Source organism: Dendrobates tinctorius, unplaced genomic scaffold, assembly GCF_039654945.1.
Source record: "Dendrobates tinctorius isolate UK_male_01 unplaced genomic scaffold, ASM3965494v1 ptg000250l, whole genome shotgun sequence".
NCBI lineage: Eukaryota > Metazoa > Chordata > Amphibia > Anura > Dendrobatidae > Dendrobates > Dendrobates tinctorius.
In genome coordinates, this window is record NW_027361917.1 from 22,517,300 (window position 1) to 22,537,948 (window position 20,649).

At 48.0% G+C, this 20,649-nt stretch overlaps 30 non-coding genes across 30 annotated transcripts; all 30 read left to right on the forward strand.

The window, feature by feature from the left end:
* Window positions 1–212: 212 nt before the first annotated feature.
* On the forward strand, window positions 213–328 carry LOC141064564 (U5 spliceosomal RNA). Its single transcript, XR_012225764.1, has one exon. It is a non-coding gene; the product is annotated as a U5 spliceosomal RNA (small nuclear RNA).
* Window positions 329–642: 314 nt separating this feature from the next.
* LOC141063857 (U5 spliceosomal RNA) lies at window positions 643–758 on the forward strand. The gene has a single exon (XR_012225127.1). It is a non-coding gene; the product is annotated as a U5 spliceosomal RNA (small nuclear RNA).
* A 303-nt stretch (window positions 759–1,061) lies between these two features.
* On the forward strand, window positions 1,062–1,177 carry LOC141064577 (U5 spliceosomal RNA). The gene has a single exon (XR_012225776.1). It is a non-coding gene; the product is annotated as a U5 spliceosomal RNA (small nuclear RNA).
* Window positions 1,178–1,492: 315 nt separating this feature from the next.
* Window positions 1,493–1,608, forward strand: LOC141065246 (U5 spliceosomal RNA). The gene has a single exon (XR_012226379.1). It is a non-coding gene; the product is annotated as a U5 spliceosomal RNA (small nuclear RNA).
* Window positions 1,609–1,922: 314 nt separating this feature from the next.
* On the forward strand, window positions 1,923–2,038 carry LOC141064441 (U5 spliceosomal RNA). The gene has a single exon (XR_012225652.1). It is a non-coding gene; the product is annotated as a U5 spliceosomal RNA (small nuclear RNA).
* A 314-nt stretch (window positions 2,039–2,352) lies between these two features.
* LOC141064239 (U5 spliceosomal RNA) lies at window positions 2,353–2,468 on the forward strand. The gene has a single exon (XR_012225469.1). It is a non-coding gene; the product is annotated as a U5 spliceosomal RNA (small nuclear RNA).
* Window positions 2,469–2,782: 314 nt separating this feature from the next.
* LOC141064537 (U5 spliceosomal RNA) lies at window positions 2,783–2,898 on the forward strand. Its single transcript, XR_012225738.1, has one exon. It is a non-coding gene; the product is annotated as a U5 spliceosomal RNA (small nuclear RNA).
* Window positions 2,899–3,212: 314 nt separating this feature from the next.
* On the forward strand, window positions 3,213–3,328 carry LOC141064476 (U5 spliceosomal RNA). The gene has a single exon (XR_012225684.1). It is a non-coding gene; the product is annotated as a U5 spliceosomal RNA (small nuclear RNA).
* A 314-nt stretch (window positions 3,329–3,642) lies between these two features.
* LOC141063707 (U5 spliceosomal RNA) lies at window positions 3,643–3,758 on the forward strand. The gene has a single exon (XR_012224991.1). It is a non-coding gene; the product is annotated as a U5 spliceosomal RNA (small nuclear RNA).
* Window positions 3,759–4,071: 313 nt separating this feature from the next.
* On the forward strand, window positions 4,072–4,187 carry LOC141064801 (U5 spliceosomal RNA). The gene has a single exon (XR_012225978.1). It is a non-coding gene; the product is annotated as a U5 spliceosomal RNA (small nuclear RNA).
* Window positions 4,188–4,501: 314 nt separating this feature from the next.
* On the forward strand, window positions 4,502–4,617 carry LOC141064347 (U5 spliceosomal RNA). The gene has a single exon (XR_012225567.1). It is a non-coding gene; the product is annotated as a U5 spliceosomal RNA (small nuclear RNA).
* A 315-nt stretch (window positions 4,618–4,932) lies between these two features.
* LOC141064774 (U5 spliceosomal RNA) lies at window positions 4,933–5,047 on the forward strand. Its single transcript, XR_012225953.1, has one exon. It is a non-coding gene; the product is annotated as a U5 spliceosomal RNA (small nuclear RNA).
* Window positions 5,048–5,361: 314 nt separating this feature from the next.
* LOC141064954 (U5 spliceosomal RNA) lies at window positions 5,362–5,477 on the forward strand. Its single transcript, XR_012226113.1, has one exon. It is a non-coding gene; the product is annotated as a U5 spliceosomal RNA (small nuclear RNA).
* Window positions 5,478–5,791: 314 nt separating this feature from the next.
* LOC141064136 (U5 spliceosomal RNA) lies at window positions 5,792–5,907 on the forward strand. The gene has a single exon (XR_012225376.1). It is a non-coding gene; the product is annotated as a U5 spliceosomal RNA (small nuclear RNA).
* A 314-nt stretch (window positions 5,908–6,221) lies between these two features.
* LOC141064129 (U5 spliceosomal RNA) lies at window positions 6,222–6,337 on the forward strand. Its single transcript, XR_012225369.1, has one exon. It is a non-coding gene; the product is annotated as a U5 spliceosomal RNA (small nuclear RNA).
* A 314-nt stretch (window positions 6,338–6,651) lies between these two features.
* On the forward strand, window positions 6,652–6,767 carry LOC141064092 (U5 spliceosomal RNA). Its single transcript, XR_012225336.1, has one exon. It is a non-coding gene; the product is annotated as a U5 spliceosomal RNA (small nuclear RNA).
* Window positions 6,768–7,081: 314 nt separating this feature from the next.
* On the forward strand, window positions 7,082–7,197 carry LOC141064646 (U5 spliceosomal RNA). The gene has a single exon (XR_012225838.1). It is a non-coding gene; the product is annotated as a U5 spliceosomal RNA (small nuclear RNA).
* Window positions 7,198–7,510: 313 nt separating this feature from the next.
* Window positions 7,511–7,626, forward strand: LOC141063680 (U5 spliceosomal RNA). Its single transcript, XR_012224967.1, has one exon. It is a non-coding gene; the product is annotated as a U5 spliceosomal RNA (small nuclear RNA).
* A 6,262-nt stretch (window positions 7,627–13,888) lies between these two features.
* LOC141064790 (U5 spliceosomal RNA) lies at window positions 13,889–14,004 on the forward strand. The gene has a single exon (XR_012225968.1). It is a non-coding gene; the product is annotated as a U5 spliceosomal RNA (small nuclear RNA).
* A 317-nt stretch (window positions 14,005–14,321) lies between these two features.
* Window positions 14,322–14,437, forward strand: LOC141064777 (U5 spliceosomal RNA). Its single transcript, XR_012225956.1, has one exon. It is a non-coding gene; the product is annotated as a U5 spliceosomal RNA (small nuclear RNA).
* Window positions 14,438–14,750: 313 nt separating this feature from the next.
* Window positions 14,751–14,866, forward strand: LOC141064495 (U5 spliceosomal RNA). Its single transcript, XR_012225700.1, has one exon. It is a non-coding gene; the product is annotated as a U5 spliceosomal RNA (small nuclear RNA).
* A 313-nt stretch (window positions 14,867–15,179) lies between these two features.
* On the forward strand, window positions 15,180–15,295 carry LOC141063808 (U5 spliceosomal RNA). Its single transcript, XR_012225082.1, has one exon. It is a non-coding gene; the product is annotated as a U5 spliceosomal RNA (small nuclear RNA).
* Window positions 15,296–15,609: 314 nt separating this feature from the next.
* LOC141063682 (U5 spliceosomal RNA) lies at window positions 15,610–15,725 on the forward strand. The gene has a single exon (XR_012224969.1). It is a non-coding gene; the product is annotated as a U5 spliceosomal RNA (small nuclear RNA).
* A 314-nt stretch (window positions 15,726–16,039) lies between these two features.
* Window positions 16,040–16,155, forward strand: LOC141064762 (U5 spliceosomal RNA). Its single transcript, XR_012225943.1, has one exon. It is a non-coding gene; the product is annotated as a U5 spliceosomal RNA (small nuclear RNA).
* Window positions 16,156–18,263: 2,108 nt separating this feature from the next.
* Window positions 18,264–18,379, forward strand: LOC141064741 (U5 spliceosomal RNA). The gene has a single exon (XR_012225924.1). It is a non-coding gene; the product is annotated as a U5 spliceosomal RNA (small nuclear RNA).
* Window positions 18,380–18,693: 314 nt separating this feature from the next.
* On the forward strand, window positions 18,694–18,809 carry LOC141064823 (U5 spliceosomal RNA). Its single transcript, XR_012225996.1, has one exon. It is a non-coding gene; the product is annotated as a U5 spliceosomal RNA (small nuclear RNA).
* A 313-nt stretch (window positions 18,810–19,122) lies between these two features.
* On the forward strand, window positions 19,123–19,238 carry LOC141064662 (U5 spliceosomal RNA). Its single transcript, XR_012225852.1, has one exon. It is a non-coding gene; the product is annotated as a U5 spliceosomal RNA (small nuclear RNA).
* A 311-nt stretch (window positions 19,239–19,549) lies between these two features.
* On the forward strand, window positions 19,550–19,665 carry LOC141064582 (U5 spliceosomal RNA). The gene has a single exon (XR_012225780.1). It is a non-coding gene; the product is annotated as a U5 spliceosomal RNA (small nuclear RNA).
* Window positions 19,666–19,978: 313 nt separating this feature from the next.
* LOC141064490 (U5 spliceosomal RNA) lies at window positions 19,979–20,094 on the forward strand. Its single transcript, XR_012225697.1, has one exon. It is a non-coding gene; the product is annotated as a U5 spliceosomal RNA (small nuclear RNA).
* Window positions 20,095–20,408: 314 nt separating this feature from the next.
* LOC141064328 (U5 spliceosomal RNA) lies at window positions 20,409–20,524 on the forward strand. Its single transcript, XR_012225549.1, has one exon. It is a non-coding gene; the product is annotated as a U5 spliceosomal RNA (small nuclear RNA).
* Window positions 20,525–20,649: the final 125 nt, after the last annotated feature.

Consider the following 20,649-nt stretch of genomic DNA (forward strand, 5'->3'; position numbering starts at 1 on the left):
GTAACAGTGGATGGCCTTCTTCCAGGCAGCGGGACATGTGACTCTCTGGCAGCAGGATGGAGCTGAACACAGAGCAGCCTGCGGAAAATGGGCTGTGTGTTGCCGTTTTTGTTTTTCCATAGCCAAACCACGCACCCACTTCTAGGTGGTCTCCCTGGGCCAAGTGAGGGCTGCGTCCATGGTGGTAGGTCTGGAGGAAGCCCTTGCCCAGTATACTCCGGCTTTTCTTCAGAATGTAAAAATCTTTTGCCTTTTACTAAAGAATTCCGTGGAGAGAAGCAAAACTGAGTTTTGTGGCAATTTTTGCACGCTCCAGCTTGCAGGGGCTTCCTTAAATGGGTTCAACAACAGAATGAAGGAATGAGTGGGTGGGGTTTTGGTGGGAGACTGTATTCTGGGGCTGATGGGAAATGTCTCTCATTTGAATATTGTAGCAGGGGATGGCCTTCTTCCAGGCAGCGGGACATGTGACTTTCTGGCAGCAGGATGGAGCTGAACACGGAGCAGCCTGCGGAAAATGGGCTGTGTGTTGCCGTTTTTGTTTTTCCATAGCCAAACCACGCACCCACTTCTAGGTGGTCTCCCTGGGCCAAATGAGGGCTGCGGCCATGGTGGTAGGTCAGGAGGAAGCCTTTGCGCAGTATACTCTGACTTTTCTTCAGAACGTAGAAATCTTTCGCCTTTTACTAAAGATTTCCGTGGAGAGAAGCAAAACTGAGTTTTGTGGCAATTTTTGCACGCTCCAGCTTGCTGGGGCTTCCTTAAATGGGTTCAACAACAGAATGAAGGAATGAGTGGGTGGGAGACTGTACTATGGGGCTGCTGGGAAATGCCTCTCATTTGAATATTGTAGCAGGGGATGGCCTTCTTCCATGCAGCGGGACATGTGACTTTCTGGCAGCAGGATGGAGCTGAACACGGAGCAGCCTGCGGAAAATGGGCTGTGTGTTGCCGTTTTTGTTTTTCCATACCCAAACCACGCACCCACTTCTAGGTGGTCTCCCTGGGCCAAATGAGGGCTGTGCCCATGGTGGTAGGTCAGGAGGAAGCCCTTGCCCAGTATACCCTGGCTTCTTTTCAGGACATAAAAATCTTTCGCCTTTTACTAAAGATTTCCGTGGAGAGAAGCAAAACTGAGGTTTGTGGCAATTTTTGCACGCTCCAGCTTGCTGGGGTTTCCTTAAATGTGTTTAACAACAGAATGAAGGAATGAGTGGGTGGGGTTTTGGTGGGAGACTGTACACTGGGGCTGCTGGGAAATGTCTCTCATTTGAATATTGTAGCAGTGGATGGCCTTCTTCCAGGCAGCGGGACATGTGACTCTCTGGCAGCACGATGGAACTGAACACGGAGCAGCCTGCGGAAAATGGGCTGTGTGTTGCCGTTTTTTGTTTTTCCATAGCCAAACCACGCACCCACTTCTAGGTGGTCTCCCTGGGCCAAATGAGGGCTGTGCCCATGGTTGTAGGTCAGGAGGAATCCCTTGCCCAGTATACTCTGGCTTCTCTTCAGAACGTAAAAATATTTCGCCTTTTACTAAAGATTTCCGTGGAGAGAAGCAAAACTGAGTTTTGTGGCAATTTTTGCACGCTCCAGCTTGCTGGGGCTTCCTTAAATGGGTTCAACAACACAATGAAGGAATGAGTGGGTGGGGTTTTGGTGGGAGACTGTACTCTGGGGCTGCTAGGAAATGTCTCTCATTTGAATATTGTAGCAGTGGATGGCCTTCTTCCAGGCAGCGGGACATGTGTCTCTCTGGCAGCACGATGGAGCTGAACATGGAGCAGCCTGCGGAAAATGGGCTGTGTGTTGCCGTTTTTGTTTTTCCATAGCAAAACCACGCACCCACTTCTAGGTGGTCTCCCTGGGCCAAATGAGGGCTGTGCCCATGGTGGTAGGTCAGGAGGAAGCCTTTGCCCATTATACACTGGCTTCTCTTCAGAACGTAAAAATCTTTCGCCTTTTAGTAAAGATTTCCGAGGAGAGAAGCAAAACTGAGTTTTATGGCAATTTTTGCACGCTCCAGCTTGCTGGGGCTTCCTTAAATGGGTTCTACAACAGAATGAAGGAATGAGTGGGTGGGGTTTTGGTGGGAGACTGTACTCGGGGGATGCTGGGAAATGTCTCTCATTTGAATATTGTAGCTGTCGATGGCCTTCTTCCAGGCAGTGGGACATGTGACTCTCTGGCAGCACGATGGAGCTGAACACGGAGCAGCCTGCGGAAAATGGGCTGTGTGTTGCCATTTTTGTTTTTCCATAGCCATACCCCGCACCCAATTCTAGGTGGTCTCCCTGGGCCTAATGAGGGCTGTGCCCATGGTGGTAGGTCAGGAGGAAGCCCTTGCCCAGTATACTCTAGCTTCTCTTCAGAACGTAAAAATCTTTCGCCTTTTACTAAAGATTTCTGTGGAGAGAAGCAAAACTGAGTTTCGTGGCAATTTTTGCATGCTTCTGCTTGCTGGGGCTTCCTTAAATGGGTGCAACAACAGAATGAAGGAATGAGTGGGTGGGGTTTTGGTGGGAGACTGTACTCTGGGGCAGCTGGGAAATGTCTCTCATTTGAATATTGTAGCAGTGGATGGCCTTCTTCCAGGCAGCGGGACATGTGACTCTCTGGCAGCACGATGGAGCTGAACATGGAGCAGCCTGCGGAAAATGGGCTGTGTGTTGCCGTTTTTGTTTTTCCATAGCAAAACCACGCACCCACTTCTAGGTGGTCTCCCTGGGCCAAATGAGGGCTGTGCCCATGGTGGTAGGTCAGGAGGAAGCTTTTGCCCATTATACTCTGGCTTCTCTTCAGAACGTAAAAATCTTTCGCCTTTTACTAAAGATTTCCGTGGAGAGAAGCAAAACTGAGTTTTATGGCAATTTTTGCACGCTCCAGCTTGCTGGGGCTTCCTTAAATGGGTTCAACAACAGAATGAAGGAATGAGTGGGTGGGGTTTTGGTGGGAGACTGTATTCTGGGGCTGCTGGGAAATGCCTCTCATTTGAATATTGTAGCAGTGGATGGCATTCTTCCAGGCAGCGGGACATGTGACTCTCTGGCAGCAGGATGGAGCTGAACACGGAGCAGCCTGCGGAAAATGGGCTGTGTGTTGCCGTTTTTGTTTTTCCATAGATAAACCACGCACCTACTTCTAGGTGGTCTCCCTGGGCCAAATGAGGGCTGTGCCCATGGTGGTAGGTCAGGAGGAAGCCCTTGCCCAGTATTCTCCGGCTTCTTTTCAGAACGTAAAAATCTTTCTCCTTTTACTAAAGATTTCCGTGGAGAGAAGCAAAACTAAGTTTTTTGGCAATTTTTGCATGCTCCAGCTTGCTGGGGCTACCTTAAATGGGTTCTACAACAGAATGAAAGAATGAGTGGGTGGGGTTTTGGTGGGAGACTGTACTCTGGGGCTGCTGGGAAATGTCTCTCATTTGAATATTGTAGCTGTCGATGGCCTTCTTCCAGGCAGCGGGACATGTGACTCTCTGGCAGCACGATGGAGCTGAACACGGAGCAGCCTGCGGAACATGGGCTGTGTGTTGCCATTTTTGTTTTTCCATAGCCAAACCCCGCACCCAATTCTAGGTGGTCTCCCTGGGCCAAATGAGGGCTGTGCCCATGGTGGTAGGTCAGGAGGAAGCCCTTGCCCAGTATACTCTGGCTTCTCTTCAGATTGTAAAAATCTTTTGCCTTTTACTAAAGATTTCCATGGAGAGAAGCAAAACTGAGTTTTGTGGCAATTTTTGCACGCTCCAGCTTGCTGGGGCTTCCTTAAATGGGTTCAACAACAGAATGAAGGAATGAGTGGGTGGGGTTTTGGTGGGAGACTGTACTCTGGGGCTGATGGGAAATGTCTCTCATTTGAATATTGTAGCAGTGGATGGCCTTCTTCAGGCAGTGGGACATGTGACTCTCTGGCAGCACGATGGAGCTGAACACGGAGCAGCCTGCGGAAAATGGGCTGTGTGTTGCCGTTTTTGTTTTTCCATAGCAAAACCACGCACCCACTTCTAGGTGGTCTCCCTGGGCCAAATGAGGGCTGTGCCCATGGTGGTAGGTCAGGAGGAAGCATTTGCCCAGTATACTCTGGCTTCTCTTCAGAACGTAAAAATCTTTCGCCTTTTACTAAAGATTTCCGTGGAGAGAAGCAAAACTGAGTTTTGTGGCAATTTTTGCACGCTCCAGCTTGCTGGGGTTTCCTTAAATGGGTTCAACAACAGAATGAAGGAAGGAGTGGGTGGGGTTTTGGTGGGAGACTGTACTCTGGGGCTGCTGGGAAATGTCTCTCATTTGAATATTGTAGCAGTGGATGTCTTTCTTCCAGGCAGCGGGACATGTGACTCTCTGGCAGCAGGATGGAGCTGAACACGGAGCAGCCTGCGGAAAATGGGCTGTGTGCTGCCGTTTTTGTTTTTCCATAGCCAAACCACGCACCCACTTCTAGGTGGTCTCCCTGGGCCAAATGAGGGCTGCGGCTATGGTGGTAGGTCAGGAGGAAGCCCTTGCACAGTATACTCTGGCTTTTCTTCAGAATGTAAAAATCTTTCGCCTTTTATTAAAGATTTCCGTGGAAAGAAGCAAAACTGAGTTTTGTGGCAATTTTTGCATGCTCCAGCTTGCTGGGGCTTCCTTAAATGGGTTCAACAACAGAATGAAGGAATGAGTGGGTGGGGTTTTGGTGGGAGACTGTACTCTGGGGCTGATGAGAAATGTCTCTCATTTGAATATTGTAGCAGTGGATGGCCTTCTTCCAGGCAGCGGGACATGTGACTCTCTGGCAGCAGGATGGAGCTGAACACGGAGCAGCCTGCGGAAAATGGGCTGTGTGTTGCCGTTTTTGTTTTTCCATAGCCAAACCACGCACCCAATTCTAGGTGGTCTCCCTGGGCCAAATGAGGGCTGTGCCCATGGTGGTAGGTCAGGAGGAAGCCCTTGCCCAGTATTCTTTGACTTCTCTTCAGAACGTAAAAATCTTTCGCCTTTTAATAAAGATTTCCGTGGAGAGAAACAAAACTGCATTTTGTGGCAATTTTTGCACGCTCCAGCTTGCTGGGGCTTCCTTAAATGGTTTCAACAACAGAATGAAGGAATGAGTGGGTGGGGTTTTGGTGGGAGACTGTACTCTGGGGCTGCTGGGAAATGTCTCTCATTTGAATATTGTAGCAGTGGATGGCCTTCTTCCAGGCAGCGGGACATGTGACTCTCTGGCAGCACGATGGAGCAGAACACGGAGCAGCCTGCGGAAAATGGGCTGTGTGTTGCCGTTTTTGTTTTTCCATAGCCAAACCACGCACCCACTTCTAGGTAGTCTCCCTGGGCCAAATGAGGGCTGTGCCCATGGTGGTAGGTCAGGAGGAAGCATTTGCCCAGTATACTCTGGCTTCTCTTCAGAACTTAAAAATCTTTCGCCTTTTACTAAAGATTTCCGTGGAGAGAAGCAAAACTGAGTTTTGTGGCAATTTTTGCATGCTCCAGCTTGCTGGGGCTTCCTTAAATGGGTTCAACAACAGAATGAAGGAATGAGTGGGTGGGGTTTTGGTGGGAGACTGTATTCTGGGGCTGATGGGAAATGCCTCTCATTTGAATATTGTAGCAGTGGATGGTATTCTTCCAGGCAGCGGGACATGTGACTCTCTGGCAGCAGGATGGAGCTGAACACGGAGCAGCCTGCGGAAAATGGGCTGTGTGTTGCCGTTTTTGTTTTTCCATAGCCAAACCACGCACCCACTTCTAGGTGGTCTCCCTGGGCCAAATGAGGGCTGCGTCCATGGTGGTAGGTAAGGAGGAAGCCCTTGCCCAGTATACTCTGGCTTTTCTTCAGAACGTAAAAATCTTTTGCCTTTTACTAAAGATTTCTGTGGAGAGCAGCAAAACTGAGTTTTGTGGCAATTTTTGCACGCTCCAGCTTGCTGGGGCTTCCTTAAATGGGTTCAACAACAGAAGGAAAGAATGAGTGGGTGGGGTTTTGGTGGGAGACTGTACTCTGGGGCTGCTGGGAAATGTCTCTCATTTGAATATTGTAGCAGTGGATGGCCTTCTTCCAGGCAGTGGGACATGTGACTCTCTGGCAGCACGATGGAGCTGAACACGGAGCAGCCTGCGGAAAATGGGCTGTGTGTTGCCGTTTTTGTTTTTCCATAGCAAAACTACGCACCCACTTCTAGGTGGTCTCCCTGAGCCAAATGAGGGCTGTGCCCATGGTGGTAGGTCAGGAGAAAGCATTTGCCCAGTATACTCTGGCTTCTCTTCAGAACGTAAAAATCTTTTGCCTTTTACTAAAGATTTCCGTGGAGAGAAGCAAAACTGAGTTTTGTGGGTATTTTTGCACGCTGCAGCTTGCTGGGGTTTCCTTAAATGGGTTCAACAACAGAATGAAGGAATGAGTGGGTGGGGTTTTGGTGGGAGACTGTACTCTGGGGCTGCTGGGAAATGTCTCTCATTTGAATATTGTAACAGTGGATGGCCTTCTTCCAGGCAGCGGGACATGTGACTCTCTGGCAGCAGGATGGAGCTGAACACGGAGCAGCCTGTGGAAAATGGGCTGTGTGTTGCCGTTTTTGTTTTTCAATCTCCCAACCACACACCCACTTCTAGGTGGTCTCTCTGGGCCAAATGAGGGCTGGGCCCATGGTGATAGGTCAGGAGGAAGCTCTTGATCAGTATTCTCTGGTTTTTCTTCAGAACTTAAAAATCTTTTGCCTTTTACTAAAGATTTCCGTGGAGAGAAGCAAAACTGAGTTTTGTGACAATTTTTGCACGCTCCAGCTTGCTGGGGCTTCCTTAAATGGGTTCAACAACAGAATGAAGGAATGAGTGGGTGGGGTTTTGGTGGGAGACTGTACTCTGGGGCTGCTGGGAAATGTCTCTCATTTGAATATTGTAGCTGTGGATGGCCTTCTTCCAGGCAGCGGGACAGGTGACGCTCTGGCAGCAGGATGGAGCTGAACACGGAGCAGCCTGTGGAAAATGGGCTGTGTGTTGCCGTTTTTGTTTTTCAATCTCCCAACCACACACCCACTTCTAGGTGGTCTCTCTGGGCCAAATGAGGGCTCTGACCATAGTGGTAGGTCGGGAGGAAGCCCTTGCCCAGTATATTCTAGTTTCTGTTTAGAACGTAAAAATCTTTCGCCTTTTAGTAAAGATTTCCGTGGAGAGGAGCAAAACTGAGTTTTGTGTCAATTTTTGCACGCTCCAGCTTGCTGGGGCTTCCTTAAATGGGTTCAACAACAGAGTGAAGGTATGTGCGTGGGGGTTTTGGTGGGAGACTGAACTCTGGCGTTGCTGCATAATGACCCTCATTTGAATATAGTAGCCGTGGATGGCCTTCATTCAGTCAGCGGGACACGTGATGCTCTGGCAGCAGGATGGAGCTGAACACGGAGCAGCCTGCGGAAAATGGGCTGTGTGTTGCCGTTTTTGTTTTTCAATCTCCAAACCACGCACCCACTTCTAGGTGGTCTCCCTGGGCCAAATGAGGGCTGCGGCCATGGTGGTAGGTCAGGAGGAAGCCCTTGCCCAGTATACTCAGGCTTCTCTTCAGAACGTAAAAATCTTTCGTCTTTTACTAAAGATTTCCGTGGAGAGAAGCAAGACTGAGTTTTGTGGCAATTTTTGCACGCTCCAGCTTGCTGGGGCTTCCTTAAATGGGTTCAACAACAGAATGAAGGAATGAGTGGGTGGGGTTTTGGGGGAGACTGTACTCTGGGGCTGCTGGGAAATGTCTCTCATTTGTATATTGTATCAGTGGATGGTCTTCTTCGAGGCAGCGGGACATGTTGTGAGTTCATTTTCCCCTTCACTACTGAGGCCCGATGAACTCCCTCTTCTGGTAAGGAAAGGCAGTGAGCCTGACTATCAGGCACCTGAGCCAAATGATGATGACTGGTTGAGTGGAGTTACGGACTGGATATAAAGCTGCCGACGCCCTTCTGCCCTGCGGGTGATTTCTCTGTGGGATCCTTGGAGACCAGTCTGAATTCCTGCTCTTCTAAAGCTAAGTTTTTCTGCTCTGCTTTTTGCATTTGTGCTTTGACTTTGTTTGCTTTGTTTTTCTGGATTTCTGCCATTCCCTGCTGGGGTGAGCTGAATTCCTTTAGCTCTGTCTTCTCAAAATACCGGAGTGCTGATATAGTTTTTGAAGCCTAGCTGCTTCAGGGTCTTTTTCCATATCAGCTGTTGGCTTATGTCTTTGATAGGGTTTTGGCAGATTGCAGACAGCAACCGTCCTTTCCTGTCCTGTTTAGTTTAGCTTGGGCCCCATCGTTTGCTCAGCCTATCTTTCTATCTGTGTGAGTGTTTTTTCATCTTGCTTCACCGTCATTATATGTTGGGGGCTGCCTTTTACTTTGTGGTCTGCTCTGGGGCAGTTTAGATTTCTTTTTCTGTCTTTAGGCTATTTAGCTCTCCGGCTGTGATCGAGGAGTCTAGGGCACCGTAGGAACCCCCCACGGCTACTGCTAGTTGTGTTGATAGGTTCAGGGGTCTGCAATCTGATAGTTGCCAACATCTCTGGTTTTCTGGACGTAGCTTCTATTTTTGTGTCTGCCTCCTACTGTGACTCATACATAACAGAATCACCCGCCATACCGCAGATCCTAGGGTACTCAATAGCAGGAAAGAATTGTAAAAAAAAAAAAAAAAAAAAAGTGTGTATATTTTTTCCTCTATATCTCTGAGGCCGTAGGGGGAATTTTTTTTTCTCTCAATGGAGATAAAGCAATTGTCTGATCGTGTGGAGCAGCTCGCTGCGGAAGTGCGGGGAATTTCCGCCTACCTTGCTCATTCACATGCTGCTGAACCAAAGATTCCTACACCTGATGTATTTTTTGGGGATCGGTGTAAATTTTTGAATTTCAAAAATAATTGTAAATTTTTTTTTGCCTTGAAACCTAACTCGTCAGGGAGCTCCGCGCAGCAGTTTAAAATTGTCATCTCTTTGCTGCATGGCGATCCCCAGGATTGGGCGTTTTCTTTGAAACCAGATGATCCTATTCTGACTAATGTGAACGCATTTTTTCAAGCCTTGGGGTTGTTGTATGACGAACCTAATGCCATTAATCAGGCTGAAAAGACCCTGCTGGCATTGAACCAGAGTCGAGATTCTGCAGAATTGTACTGTCAAAAATTCCGAAAGTGGGCGGTACTTACTACCTGGAATGATAATGCCTTGGCTGCTCTCTTTCGGAAGGGTTTGTCAGAAGCCGTAAAAGATACTATGGTGGGATTTCCTGTTCCCTCTGGTCTTGACGATTCTATGTCATTAGCCATTCAGGTTGATCGGCGTTTGAGCGAACGCAAAACTGCACGAGAGGTGTTGCCACCTGTTGAACAAATGTCTGAACCTATGCAATGTGATAGAGTTTTGTCCAGAGAGCCGCGTCAGGAGTTCAGAAGGCGTAATAAGTTGTGCTTTTTCTGTGGGGATGCCTCGCATATTATTTCTGTCTGTCCTAAACGAGAGAAACGCTTTGCACACACATTATCTGTTGGTGGTGTTCAACCTAAGTTTCTTTTGGCTATTACTCTGATCTGCTCTCTGTCCACATTTTCCACCAAGGCTTTTGTGGATTTGGGAGCAGCCCTAAACCTAATGGACTTGGATTTTGCTAAATGTTGTGGATTTCCGATGACACCTCTGCAGACGCCTATCCCTTTGAGGGGGATTGATGCTACTCCTTTGGCTAAAAATAAACCTCAGTTTTGGACCCAGGAGTTAATGCGGGTCGCCCCAGACCATCAAGAAAATTGCAGATTTTTGCTGTTGCATAATCTGCATGATACCATTGTTCTGGGGTTTCCCTGGTTACAAATTCATAATCAAGTTTTGGATTGGAAATCTGTGTCTGTGGTGAGTTGGGGTTGTCGATGTGCCTTTAGTGAGGCTCCGGTGTTTTCCACCTCTCCTCAGTCGCATGATGTTCCTGATTATTTGGTGGACTTTTATGATGTATTTAGTGAGAATGAGTCTGCGTCTCTACCTCCTCATAGGAGTTATGACTGTGCAATTGAACTGAGCCCGGGGTGTAAATTTCCCAAGGGTCGGCTCTTCAATTTATCTGTACCCGAGCACGAGGCTATGCGATCCTATATTAAGGAGGCGTTGGAGAAGGGTCATATTAGACCATCCTTGTCACCCTTTGGTGCCGGGTTTTTTTTTGTAGCCAAAAAGGATGGATCATTAAGACCTTGTATTGATTATCGTGCCCTCAACAAAATTACTGTTAAATATCAGTATCCGTTACCCCTGATTTTGGATCTATTCTCTAGAGTTAAAGGTGCTTGCTGGTTTACCAAGCTTGACCTCTGGGGGGCGTATAATCTTATTCGCATTAAGAAGGGGGATGAATGGAAGACGGCGTTTAATACTCCGGAGGGACATTTTGAGTACCTGGTGATGCCTTTTGGGCTCACTAATGCCCCTACTGTCTTCCACTGCTTCATGAACGATATTTTCCAAGATTTTGTCGATAAATTTTTGATTATCTATCTGGATGATATTTTGATATTCTCCAAGGATTGGGATTCTCAAGTGGAACATATACGGACTGTGTTCCGGATCTTGAGGGAGAATTCCGTGTATGTCAAAGGATCTAAATGCCTTTTTGGAGTACAGAGGATTTCTTTTTTGGGATTTATTTTGCCTCCGTCAACTATTGAAATGGACCCGGCCAAGGTACAGGCCATTTACGATTGGGTTCAGCCCACTTCTTTGAAGGCCCTCCAGAAGTTTTTGGGTTTTGCTAGTTTTTATCGGAAATTTATAGCAAAATTTTCTAGTATTGCCAAGCCATTGACTGATTTGACTAAGAAGGGTGCTGATGTGTTAAATTGGTCTCCGGAGGCTGTTTCTTCCTTTCAGGAGCTGAAGCGAAGATTCACCTCCGCCCCGGTTTTGCGGCAACCTGATGTCTCACTTCCGTTCCAGGTAGAGGTGGATGCTTCTGAGATTGGTGCAGGAGCTGTTTTGTCCCAAAAGGATCCTGTAACATCTAAAATGAATCCCTGTGCTTTCTTTTCCCGAAAGTTCTCTCCATCTGAACGTAACTATGATGTGGGGAATCGGGAACTGTTGGCCATGAAATGGGCATTTGAGGAGTAGAGACATTGGTTGGAGGGAGCTAAGCATCAAGTCATGGTCCTCACTGACCACAAGAATTTGATTTACCTAGAGTCGGCTAAGCGCTTGAACCCTAGACAGGCTAGGTGGGCCTTGTTTTTTACACGTTTTGATTTTGTGGTTTCTTTTCTTCCTGGAAATAAGAATGTCAAGGCTGACGCCCTCTCTAGGAGCTTCTTTGCTGATTCTCCTGTGGTGACCAAGCCTGCTACCATCTTCGGCGAAGGGGTAGTTCTTTCTGCCATCTCGCTCGATTTGAGACATGCTCTGGAAGAATTCCAGGAGGACAAACCTGAGCGTTGTCCCAGTAGAAAGTTGTATGTTCCTGACCAGTGGAAGAAGAGAGTGATGTCTGAAGTTCATTGCTCTGCTTTGGCTGGTCATCCAGGTATTTTTAGTACTAGAGATCTGGTGAGTCAGTCCTTTTGGTGGCCCTCCTTGTCTCGTGATGTCAGGAATTTTGTGCAGTCCTGTGGGACGTGCTCCCGGTCTAAATCGTGTTCTCGCTCTAGTGGGTTGCTGATGCCTTTGCCTGTCCCCAAGAGGCTATGGACCCATATTTCAATGGATTTCATCTCTAATATGCCTGTCTCTCAAAGGATGACTGTTATTTGGGTGATTTGTGATAGGTTCTCTAAGATGATTCATCTTGTACCACTCCCTAAGTTGCCGTCTTCCTCTGAGTTTGTGCCCCTGTTTTTTCAACAGGTGGTTCGCTTGCACGGGATTCCTGAGAACATTGTATCTGACAGAGGAGTTCAGTTTGTGTCTAGATTTTGGAGAACTTTCTGTTCCAAGCTGGGAATTCAGTTGTCCTTCTCCTCTGCTTTTCACCCTCAGACCAATGGGCAGACAGAGAGAACAAACCAGACCTTGGAGTCATATTTGAGATGCTTTATTTCCGCTGATCAGGATGATTGGGTTTCATTTTTGCCCTTGGCCGAATTTGCTTTAAATAATAGAGCTAGTTCTGCCACTTTTATGTCTCCTTTTTTTTTGTAACTTTGGGTTTCATCCTCGATTCTCTTCAGGGCAGGTAGAGCCCTCTGCCTGCCCAGGTGTTGACACTGTGGTGGAGAGAATGCACCAGATCTGGGACCAAGTGGTAGATAAGTTATCTCTCTCCCAGGAAAAGGCCCAGCGGTTTTCCAACCGACATAGGACCATTGGTCCCCAGTTTAAAGTTGGTGATATGGTATGGTTATCATCAAAAAATATTGCTATGAAGGTGGCTTCTCCTAAGTTTAAGCCTAGATTTATTGGACCTTACAAGATTTTGGAGATTATTAATCTGGTCTCTTTTCGTTTGGCTCTTCCTGTCACATTTAAAATCCATAATGTGTTTTATAAGTCCTTGTTGAAGAGGTTTGTTGAACCTGTTGTTCCGGGGTTGGCACCTCCAGACCCTGTATTGGTTGAAGGTAACATGGAATATGAGGTAGAGAAAGTACTGGATTCTCGTCTGGCGAGACGGAGACTCCAGTATTTGGTTAAGTGGAAGAGTTATGGTCAGGAGGATAATTCCTGGGTCTCTGCCTCTGATATTCATGCCAAAAGATTGGTGCGTGCCTTTCATCGGGCTCACCCTGATCGCCCTGGTGGCGTGGTTGAGGGTTCGGTGACCCCTCCTCAAGGGGGAGGTACTGTTGTGAGTTCATTTTCCCCTTCACTACTGAGGCCCGATGAACTCCCTCTTCTGGTAAGGAAAGGTAGTGAGCCTGACTATCAGGCACCTGAGCCAAATGATGATGACTGGCTGAGTGGAGTTACGGACTGGATATAAGGCTGCCGACACCCTTCTGCCCTGCGGGTGATTTTTCTGTGGGATCCTTGGAGACCAGTCTGAATTCCTGCTCTTATAAAGCTAAGTTTTTCTGCTCTGCTTTTTGCATTTGTGCTTTGACTTTGTTTGCTTTGTTTTTCTGGATTTCTGCCATTCCCTGCTGGGGTGAGCTGAATTCCTTTAGCTCTGTCTTCTGAAAATACCGGAGTGCTGATATAGTTTTTGAAGCCTAGCTGCTTCAGGGTCTTTTTCCATATCAGCTGTTGGCTTATGTCTTTGATAGGGTTTTGGCAGATTGCAGACAGCAAGCGTCCTTTCCTGTCCTGTTTAGCTTAGCTTGGGCCCCATCGTTTGCTCAGCCTATCTTTCTATCTGTGTGAGTGTTTTTTCATCTTGTTTCACTGTCATTATATGTTGGGGGCTGCCTTTTACTTTGGGGTCTGCTCTGGGGCAGTTTAGATTTCTTTTTCTGTCTTTAGGCTATTTAGCTCTCCGGCTGTGATCGAGGGGTCTAGGGCACCGTAGGAACCCCCCACGGCTACTGCTAGTTGTGTTGATAGGTTCAGGGGTCTGCAATCTGATAGTTGCCAACTTCTCTGGTTTTCTGGACGTTGCTTCTATTTTTGTGTCTGCCTCCTACGGTGACTCATTCATAACAGGGTCATGTGACTCTCTGGCAGCAGGATGGAGCTGAACATGGGTTCAACAACAGAAAGAAGGAGTGTGTGGGGTTTTGGTGGGAGACTGTACTCTGGGGCAGCTGGGAAATGTCTCTCATTTGAATATTGTAGCAGTGGATGGCCTTTTTCCAGGCAGCGGGACAGGTGATGATTTGGCAGCAAGATGGAGCTGAACACGGAGCAGCCTGTGGAAAATGTGCTGTGTGTTGCCGTTTTTGTTTTTCCATCGCCAAGCCACGCACCCACTTATAGATGGTCTCCCTGGGCCCTATGAAGGCTGTGCCCATGGTGGTAGGTCAGGAGGAAGCCCTTGCTCAGTATTCTCTGGTTTTTCTTCAGAACTTAAAATTTTTTCACCTCTTACTAAAGATTTCCGTGGAGTGGAGCAAAACTGAGTTTTGTAAAAATTTTTGCACGCTCCAGCTTGTTGGGGCTTCCTTAAATGGGTTCAACAACAGAATAAAGGAATGAGTGGGTGGGGTTTTGGTGGGAGACTGTACTCTGGGGCTGCTGCTGGGAAATGTCTCTCATTTGAATATTGTAGCTGTGGATGGCCTTCTTCCAGGCAGCGGGACAGGTGACGCTCTGGCGGAAGGATGGAGCTGAACACGGTGCAGCCTGTGGAAAATGGGCTGTGTGTTGCCGTTTTTGTTTCTCAATCTCCCAACCACGCACCCACTTCTAGGTGGTCTCTCTGGGCCAAATGAGGGCTCTGGCCATAGTGGTAGGTCGGGAGAAAGCCCTTGCCCAGTATATTCTGGCTTCTGTTTAGAACGTAAAAATCTTTCGCCTTTTAGTAAAGATTTCTGTGGAGAAGAGCAAAACTGAGTTTTGTGTCAATTTTTGCATGTTCCAGCTTGCTGGGGTTTCCTTAAATGGGTTCAAGAACAGAATGAAGGTATTTGTGTGGGGGTTTTGGTGGGAGACTGAGCTCTGGCACTGCGGGAAAATGGCCCTCATTTGAATATAGCAGCCGTGGTTGGCCTTTTTTCAGTCCGCGGGACACGTGACGTTCTGGCAGCAGGATGGAGCTGAACACGGAGCATCCTGCGGAAAATGGGCTGTGTGTTGCCGTTTTTGTTTTTCCATCGCCAAACCATGGACCCACTTCTAGGTGGTCTCCCTGGGCCAAATGAGGGTTGCGGCCATGGTGGTAGGTCAGGAGGAAGCTGTTGCGCAGTATACTCTGGCTTCTCTTCAGAGCGAAAAATTTTTTCGCCTTTTACTAAGGATTTCCGTGGAGAGAAGCAAAATTGAGTTTTGTGGCAATTTTTGCATGCTCCAGCTTGCTGGGGATTCCTTAAATGGGTTCAACAACAGAATGAAGGAATGAATGGGTGGGGTTTTGGTGGGAGACTGTACTATGGGGCTGCTGGGAAATGTCTCTCCTTTGAATATTGTAGCCGTGGATAGCCTTCTTCCCGGCAGTGGGACATGTGACTCTCTGGCAGCAGGATGGAGCTGAACACGGAGCAGCCTGCGGAAATTGCCTGTGTGTTGCCGTTTTTGTTTTTCCATAGCCAAACCATGCACCCACTTCTAGGTGGTCTCCCTGGGCCAAATGAGGGCTGCGGCCATGGTGGTAGGTCAGGAGGAAGCTCTTGCTCATTATACTCTGTTTTCTCTTCAGAACGTAAAAATTTTTCGCCTTTTACTAAAGATTTCCGTGGAGAGGAGCAAAACTGAGTTTTGTGGCAATTTTTGCATGCTCCAGCTTGCTGGGGCTTCCTTAAATGGGTTCAACAACAGAATGAAGGAATGAGTGGGTGGGGTTTTGGTGGGAGAATGTACTCTGGGGCTGCTGGGAAATGTCTCTCATTTGAATGTTGTAGCTGTGGATGGCCTTCTTCCAGGCAGTGGGACATGTGACTCTCTGGCAGCAGGATGGAGCTGAACACGGAGCAGCCTGTGGAAAATGGGCTGTGTGTTGCCGGGTTTGTTTTTCAATCTCCCAACCACGCACCCTCTTCTAGGTGGTCTCTCTGGGCCTAATGAGGGTTGCGGCCATGGTGGTAGGTCTGGACGAAGCCCTTGCCCAGTATACTCTGCCTTCTCTTCAGAATGTAAAAATCTTTCGCCTTTTACTAAAGATTTCCGTGGAGAGAAGCAAAACTGAGTTTTATGGCAATTTCTGCACGCTCCAGCTTGCTGGGGCTTCCTTAAATGGGTTCAACAACAGAATGAAGGAATGAGTGGGTGGGGTTTTGGTGGGAGACTGTACTCTGGGTCTGCTGGGAAATGTCTCTCATTTGAATATTGTAGCAGTGGATGGCCTTTTTCCAGGCAGCGGGACAGGTGATGCTCTGGGAGCAGGATGGAGCTGAACACGGAGCAGCCTGTGGAAAATGGGCTGTGTGTTGCCGTTTTTGTTTTTCCATAACCAAACCACGCACCCACTTCTAGGTGGTCTCACTGGGCCAAATGAGGGCTGTGCCCATGGTGGTAGGTCAGGAGAAAGCCCTTGCTCAGTATTCTCTGTTTTTTCTTCAGAACGTAAAATTTTTTTGCCTTTTACAAAAGATTTCTGTGGAGAGAAGCAAAACTGAGTTTTGTGGCAATTTTTGCACGCTCCAGCTTGCTGGGGCTTCCTTAAATGAGTTCAACAACAGAATGAAGGAATGAGTGGGTGGGGTTTTGGTGGGAGACTGTACTCTGGGGCTGCTGGGAAATGTCTCTCATTTGAATATTGTAGCTGTGGATGGCCTTCTTCCAGGCAACGGGACAGGTGACTCTCTGGCAGCAGGATGGAGCTGAACACAGAGCAGCCTGTGGAAAATGGGCTGTGTGTTGCCGTTTTTGTTTTTCAATCTCCCAACCACTAGGGATGGGCAATTCTACTCGTTAGGACTCGTTACTCTGCGAGTAGTAGGGGACTCGCAGGAGTTGGTACTCTGCTAGTTTCCAAGCGATTACTCGCACAGTAACGAGTCCAATGCAAATCAATGGCAATCCTAGTTTTTTCAGAGTTTAATACAAGCAATCCTAGTTTCTCAGCCATTTTGTGTCCCGCTGTCAGCAGCGAGTCTTAGCGAGTCTAGGACTCCTGTATACTGTATTCAGGATTCACAGAATATGTTAATTTTCAGAGACAGCCTAGTTTGTTAGGTGAGAAAACTGTGAAGAGCACTACTATGATTTGCTGCTGTCCATCGTGATGCCTGTCATGTATCACAGGCAGGGCTGTATATAAACCCTGCCCCCGCTATTTTGGGCACATTCCTGTTATGATCTGAGCTAGTGCAGGGCGAGTTGGAGACATAGAGCAGATCTAGGGACTGTTAGTCAGTGTAGGACCTCAAGATTCCTCACATATAACACAAAAGTTCTTTTCAGAACTACCAGGACGGAGGAGTACTGTAGAGGACTGTAGGCAGGGAGAAAGGCAGGAGCAGCCTTACAGTGCATACAGCACCATCCTCAGAGCTTAGCTTACTCACTCAGCTTCCATCAGAGCTGAAATCAGAAGCATAGCTGAGCAAATTTTTTTTTTTTTTCAACCAGATATTATTGGGGTCATATTTACCCCTGCAGCGTTATTGTTTCTGTGGTAGATCAGTGCGTTGCTGCTATCTATCCCACCAGCTAATAGCACGCACGCTGCCTGCTTGTGTGCACTAAACAATTTTTTCAGGGAGAGTGCGTTGCTTCTCTGCTAAGTTACAGCACGCACTTCACCCCAAAGCGGTGACGCAGACAGCACCACAGTCCACCTAGATGACTGCCTTTGTGCACTAAACAATTTTTTCAGGGAGAGTGCAGGGCTTCTCTGCTACCAGCTAATAGCACGCACGTTACCTTCCTGCTGTGCCAATACGCATCACTAGCCTTGATTGTCCTCCTATTACAGTCCCCTGTAGTTATCCGCTTTGCACTGTGCATCCCCTGAGACTACAGCACGGGTCACATCACATCCCCCAGTGAAGCAGACCCCGGCCCGGTGCTGGGTACCACGGTTTCAGTGCGTCACAGACGCCAATGGTGACACAAGAAATCTCACTCTCTCCTAATCCAAGAAAGGGTGCAGTAAAAGAAAATAGAAGAAATGACATCACATAACTCTTACCCATGTTTGCCTGCCCATCTTCTCCAGCGTGATCAAATGACAGGAACATACTTCTGGCGATGGACCTCCAAGCCATATTTCGCTGTCTTTCATCACCATAGCCAGGGAGAGTGGGCTGCCACAGCTGGGGCCACTCTTCAACCAGGCCGATCAGCCTCTCTGTATCACGTCTGCTACACATCTTTGGTGGGCCTGTGTGTGCAGATCAGATAGCCCTGTGTGTGCAGATCAGATCTGCCTGTGTGTGCAGAATATCAGATCAGCCTGTGCAGTAAATCGGTTAGCACAGGCGACTTCCTGTTGAGCTTCTAGCGTGATGTAGAAATGATTTTCTGTGCTTTAGGGATGAATTTTAAATCGCTAAGCTAGGGGCCACTTGCGAGAGTAAAGAGTGAAAAAAATGGCAGCACAGGAATCGCTGCAATACTCGCATCCCCATTCATTAATATTGGACTCGCTAGACTTGCAACGAATAGCGAGTTTCCGAGTCGGACTCGTTAGAGTCTAGCGATTCCGAGTATTTCAGGATTCGCCCATCCCTACCAACCACGCACCCACTTTTAGGTGGTCTCTCTGGGCCAAATGAGGGCTGTGCCCATGGTGGTAGGTCAGGAGGAAGCCCTTGCTCAGTAATCTCTGGTTTTTCTTCAGAACTTAACATTTTTTCGCCTTTTACTAAAGATTTCCGTGGAGAGAAGCAACACTGAGTTTTGTGACAATTTTTGCACGCTCCAGCTTGCTGGGGCTTTCTTAAATTGGTTCAACAACAGAATGAAGGAATGAGTGGGTGGGGTTTTGGTGGGAAACTGTACTCTGGGGCTGCTGGGAAATGGCCCTCATTTGAATATAGTAGCCGTGGATGGCCTTCTTTCAGTCAGCGGGACACGTGACGCTCTGGCAGCAGGATGGAGCTGAACACGGAGCAGCCTGCGAAAAATGGGCTGTGTGTTGCCGTTTTTGTTTTTCCATAGTCAAACCATGCACCCACTTCTAGGTGGTCTCCCTGGGCCAAATGAGGGCTCTGGCCATAGTGGTAGGTCGGGAGGAAGCCCTTGCCCAGTATATTCTGGTTTCTGTTTAGAACATAAAAATTTTTCCCATTTCAGTAAAGATTTCCGTAGAGAGGAGCAAAATTGAGCTTTGTGTCAATTTTTGCCCGCTCCAGGTTGCTGTGGCTTCCTTAAATGTCTTCAACAATGGAATGAAGGTATGTGTGTGGGGGTTTTGGTGGGAGACTGAGCTTTGGCGTTGCGGAAAAATGGCCCTCATTTGTATATAGTAGCCGTGGATGCCCTTCTTTCAGTCAGCGGGACACGTGACGCTCTCGCAGCAGGATGGAGCTGAACACGGAGCAGCCTGTGGAAAATGGGCTGTGTGTTGCCATTTTTGTTTTTCAATCTCACAACCACGCACCCGCTTCTAGGTGGTCTCCCTGGGCCAAATGAGGGCTGTGCCCATGGTGGTAGGTCAGGAGGAAGCCCTTGCTCAGTATTCTCTGGTTTTTCTTCAGAACTTAAAAATCTTTCGCCTTTTACTAAAGATTTCCGTGGAGAGGAGCAAAACTGAGTTTTGTGACAATTTTTGCACCCTCCAGGTTGCTGTGGCTTCCTTAAATGGATTCAACAACAGAATGAAGGAATGGGGTGGGGTTTTGGTGGGAGACTGTACTCTGGGGCTGCTGGAAAATGTCTTTCATTTGAGTATTGTAGCTGTGGATGGCCTTTTTCCAGGCAGCAGGACAGGTGACGCTCTGGCATCAGGATGGAGCTGAACACGGAGCAGCCTGTGGAAAATGGGCTGTGTGTTGCCGTTTTTGTTTTTCAATCTCCCAACCACGCACCCACTTCTAGGTGGTCTCCCTGGGCCAAATGAGGGCTCTGGCCATAGTGGTAGGTCGGGAGGAAGCCCTTGCCCAGTATCTTCTGGCTTCTGTTTAGAACGTAAAAATCTTTCGCCTTTTAGTAAAGATTTCCGTGGAGAGGAGCAAAACTGAGTTTTATGTCAATTTTTGCACGCTCCAGCTTGCTGGGGCTTCCTTAAATGGGTTCAACAACAGAATGAAGGGATGTGTGTGGGGGTTTTGGTGGGAGACTGAGCTCTGGCGTTGCGGAAAAATGGCCCTCATTTGAATATAGTAGCCGTGGATGGCCTTCTTTCAGTCAACGAGACACGTGACGCTCTGGCAGCAGGATGGAGCTGAACACGGAGCAGCCTGTGGAAAATGGGCTGTGTGTTGCTCTTTTTGTTTTTCAATCTCCCAACCACACACCCACTTCTAGTTGGTCTACCTGGGCCAAATGAGGGCTGTGCCCATGGTGGTAGGTCAGGAGGAAGCCCTTGCTCAGTATTCTCTGGCTTCTCTTCAGAGCGTAAAAATCTTTCGTCATTTACTAAAGATTTCCGTGGAGAGGAGCAAAACTGGGTTTTGTGACAATTTTTGCATGCTCCAGCTTGCTGGGGCTTCCTTAAATGGGTTCAACAACAGAATGAAGGAATGAGTGGGTGGAGTTTTGGTGGGAGACTGTACTCTGGCGCTGCTGGGAAATGTCTCTCATTTGAATATTGTAGCAGTGGATGGCCTTCTTCCAGGCAGCGGGACATGTGACTCTCTGGCAGCAGGATGGAGCTGTACATGGAGCAGCCTGCGGAAAATGGGCTGTGTGTTGCCGTTTTTGTTTTTCCATCGCCAAACCACGCACCCACTTCTAGGTGGTCTCCCTGGGCCAAATGAGGGCTGCGGCAATGGTGGTAGGTCAGGAGGAAGCCTTTGCTCAGTATACTCTGGCTTCTTTTCAGAACGTAAAAATCTGTCGCCTTTTACTAAAGATTTCCGTGGAGAGGAGCAAAACTGAGTTTAGTTTCAATTTGTGCACGCTCCAGCTTGCTGGGGCTTTCTTAAATGAGGTCAACAACAGAATGAAGGAATGAATGGGTGAAGTTTTGGTGGGAGACTGTACTCTGGCGCTGCTGGGAAATGTCTCTCATTTGAATATTGTAGCAGTGGATGGCCTTCTTCC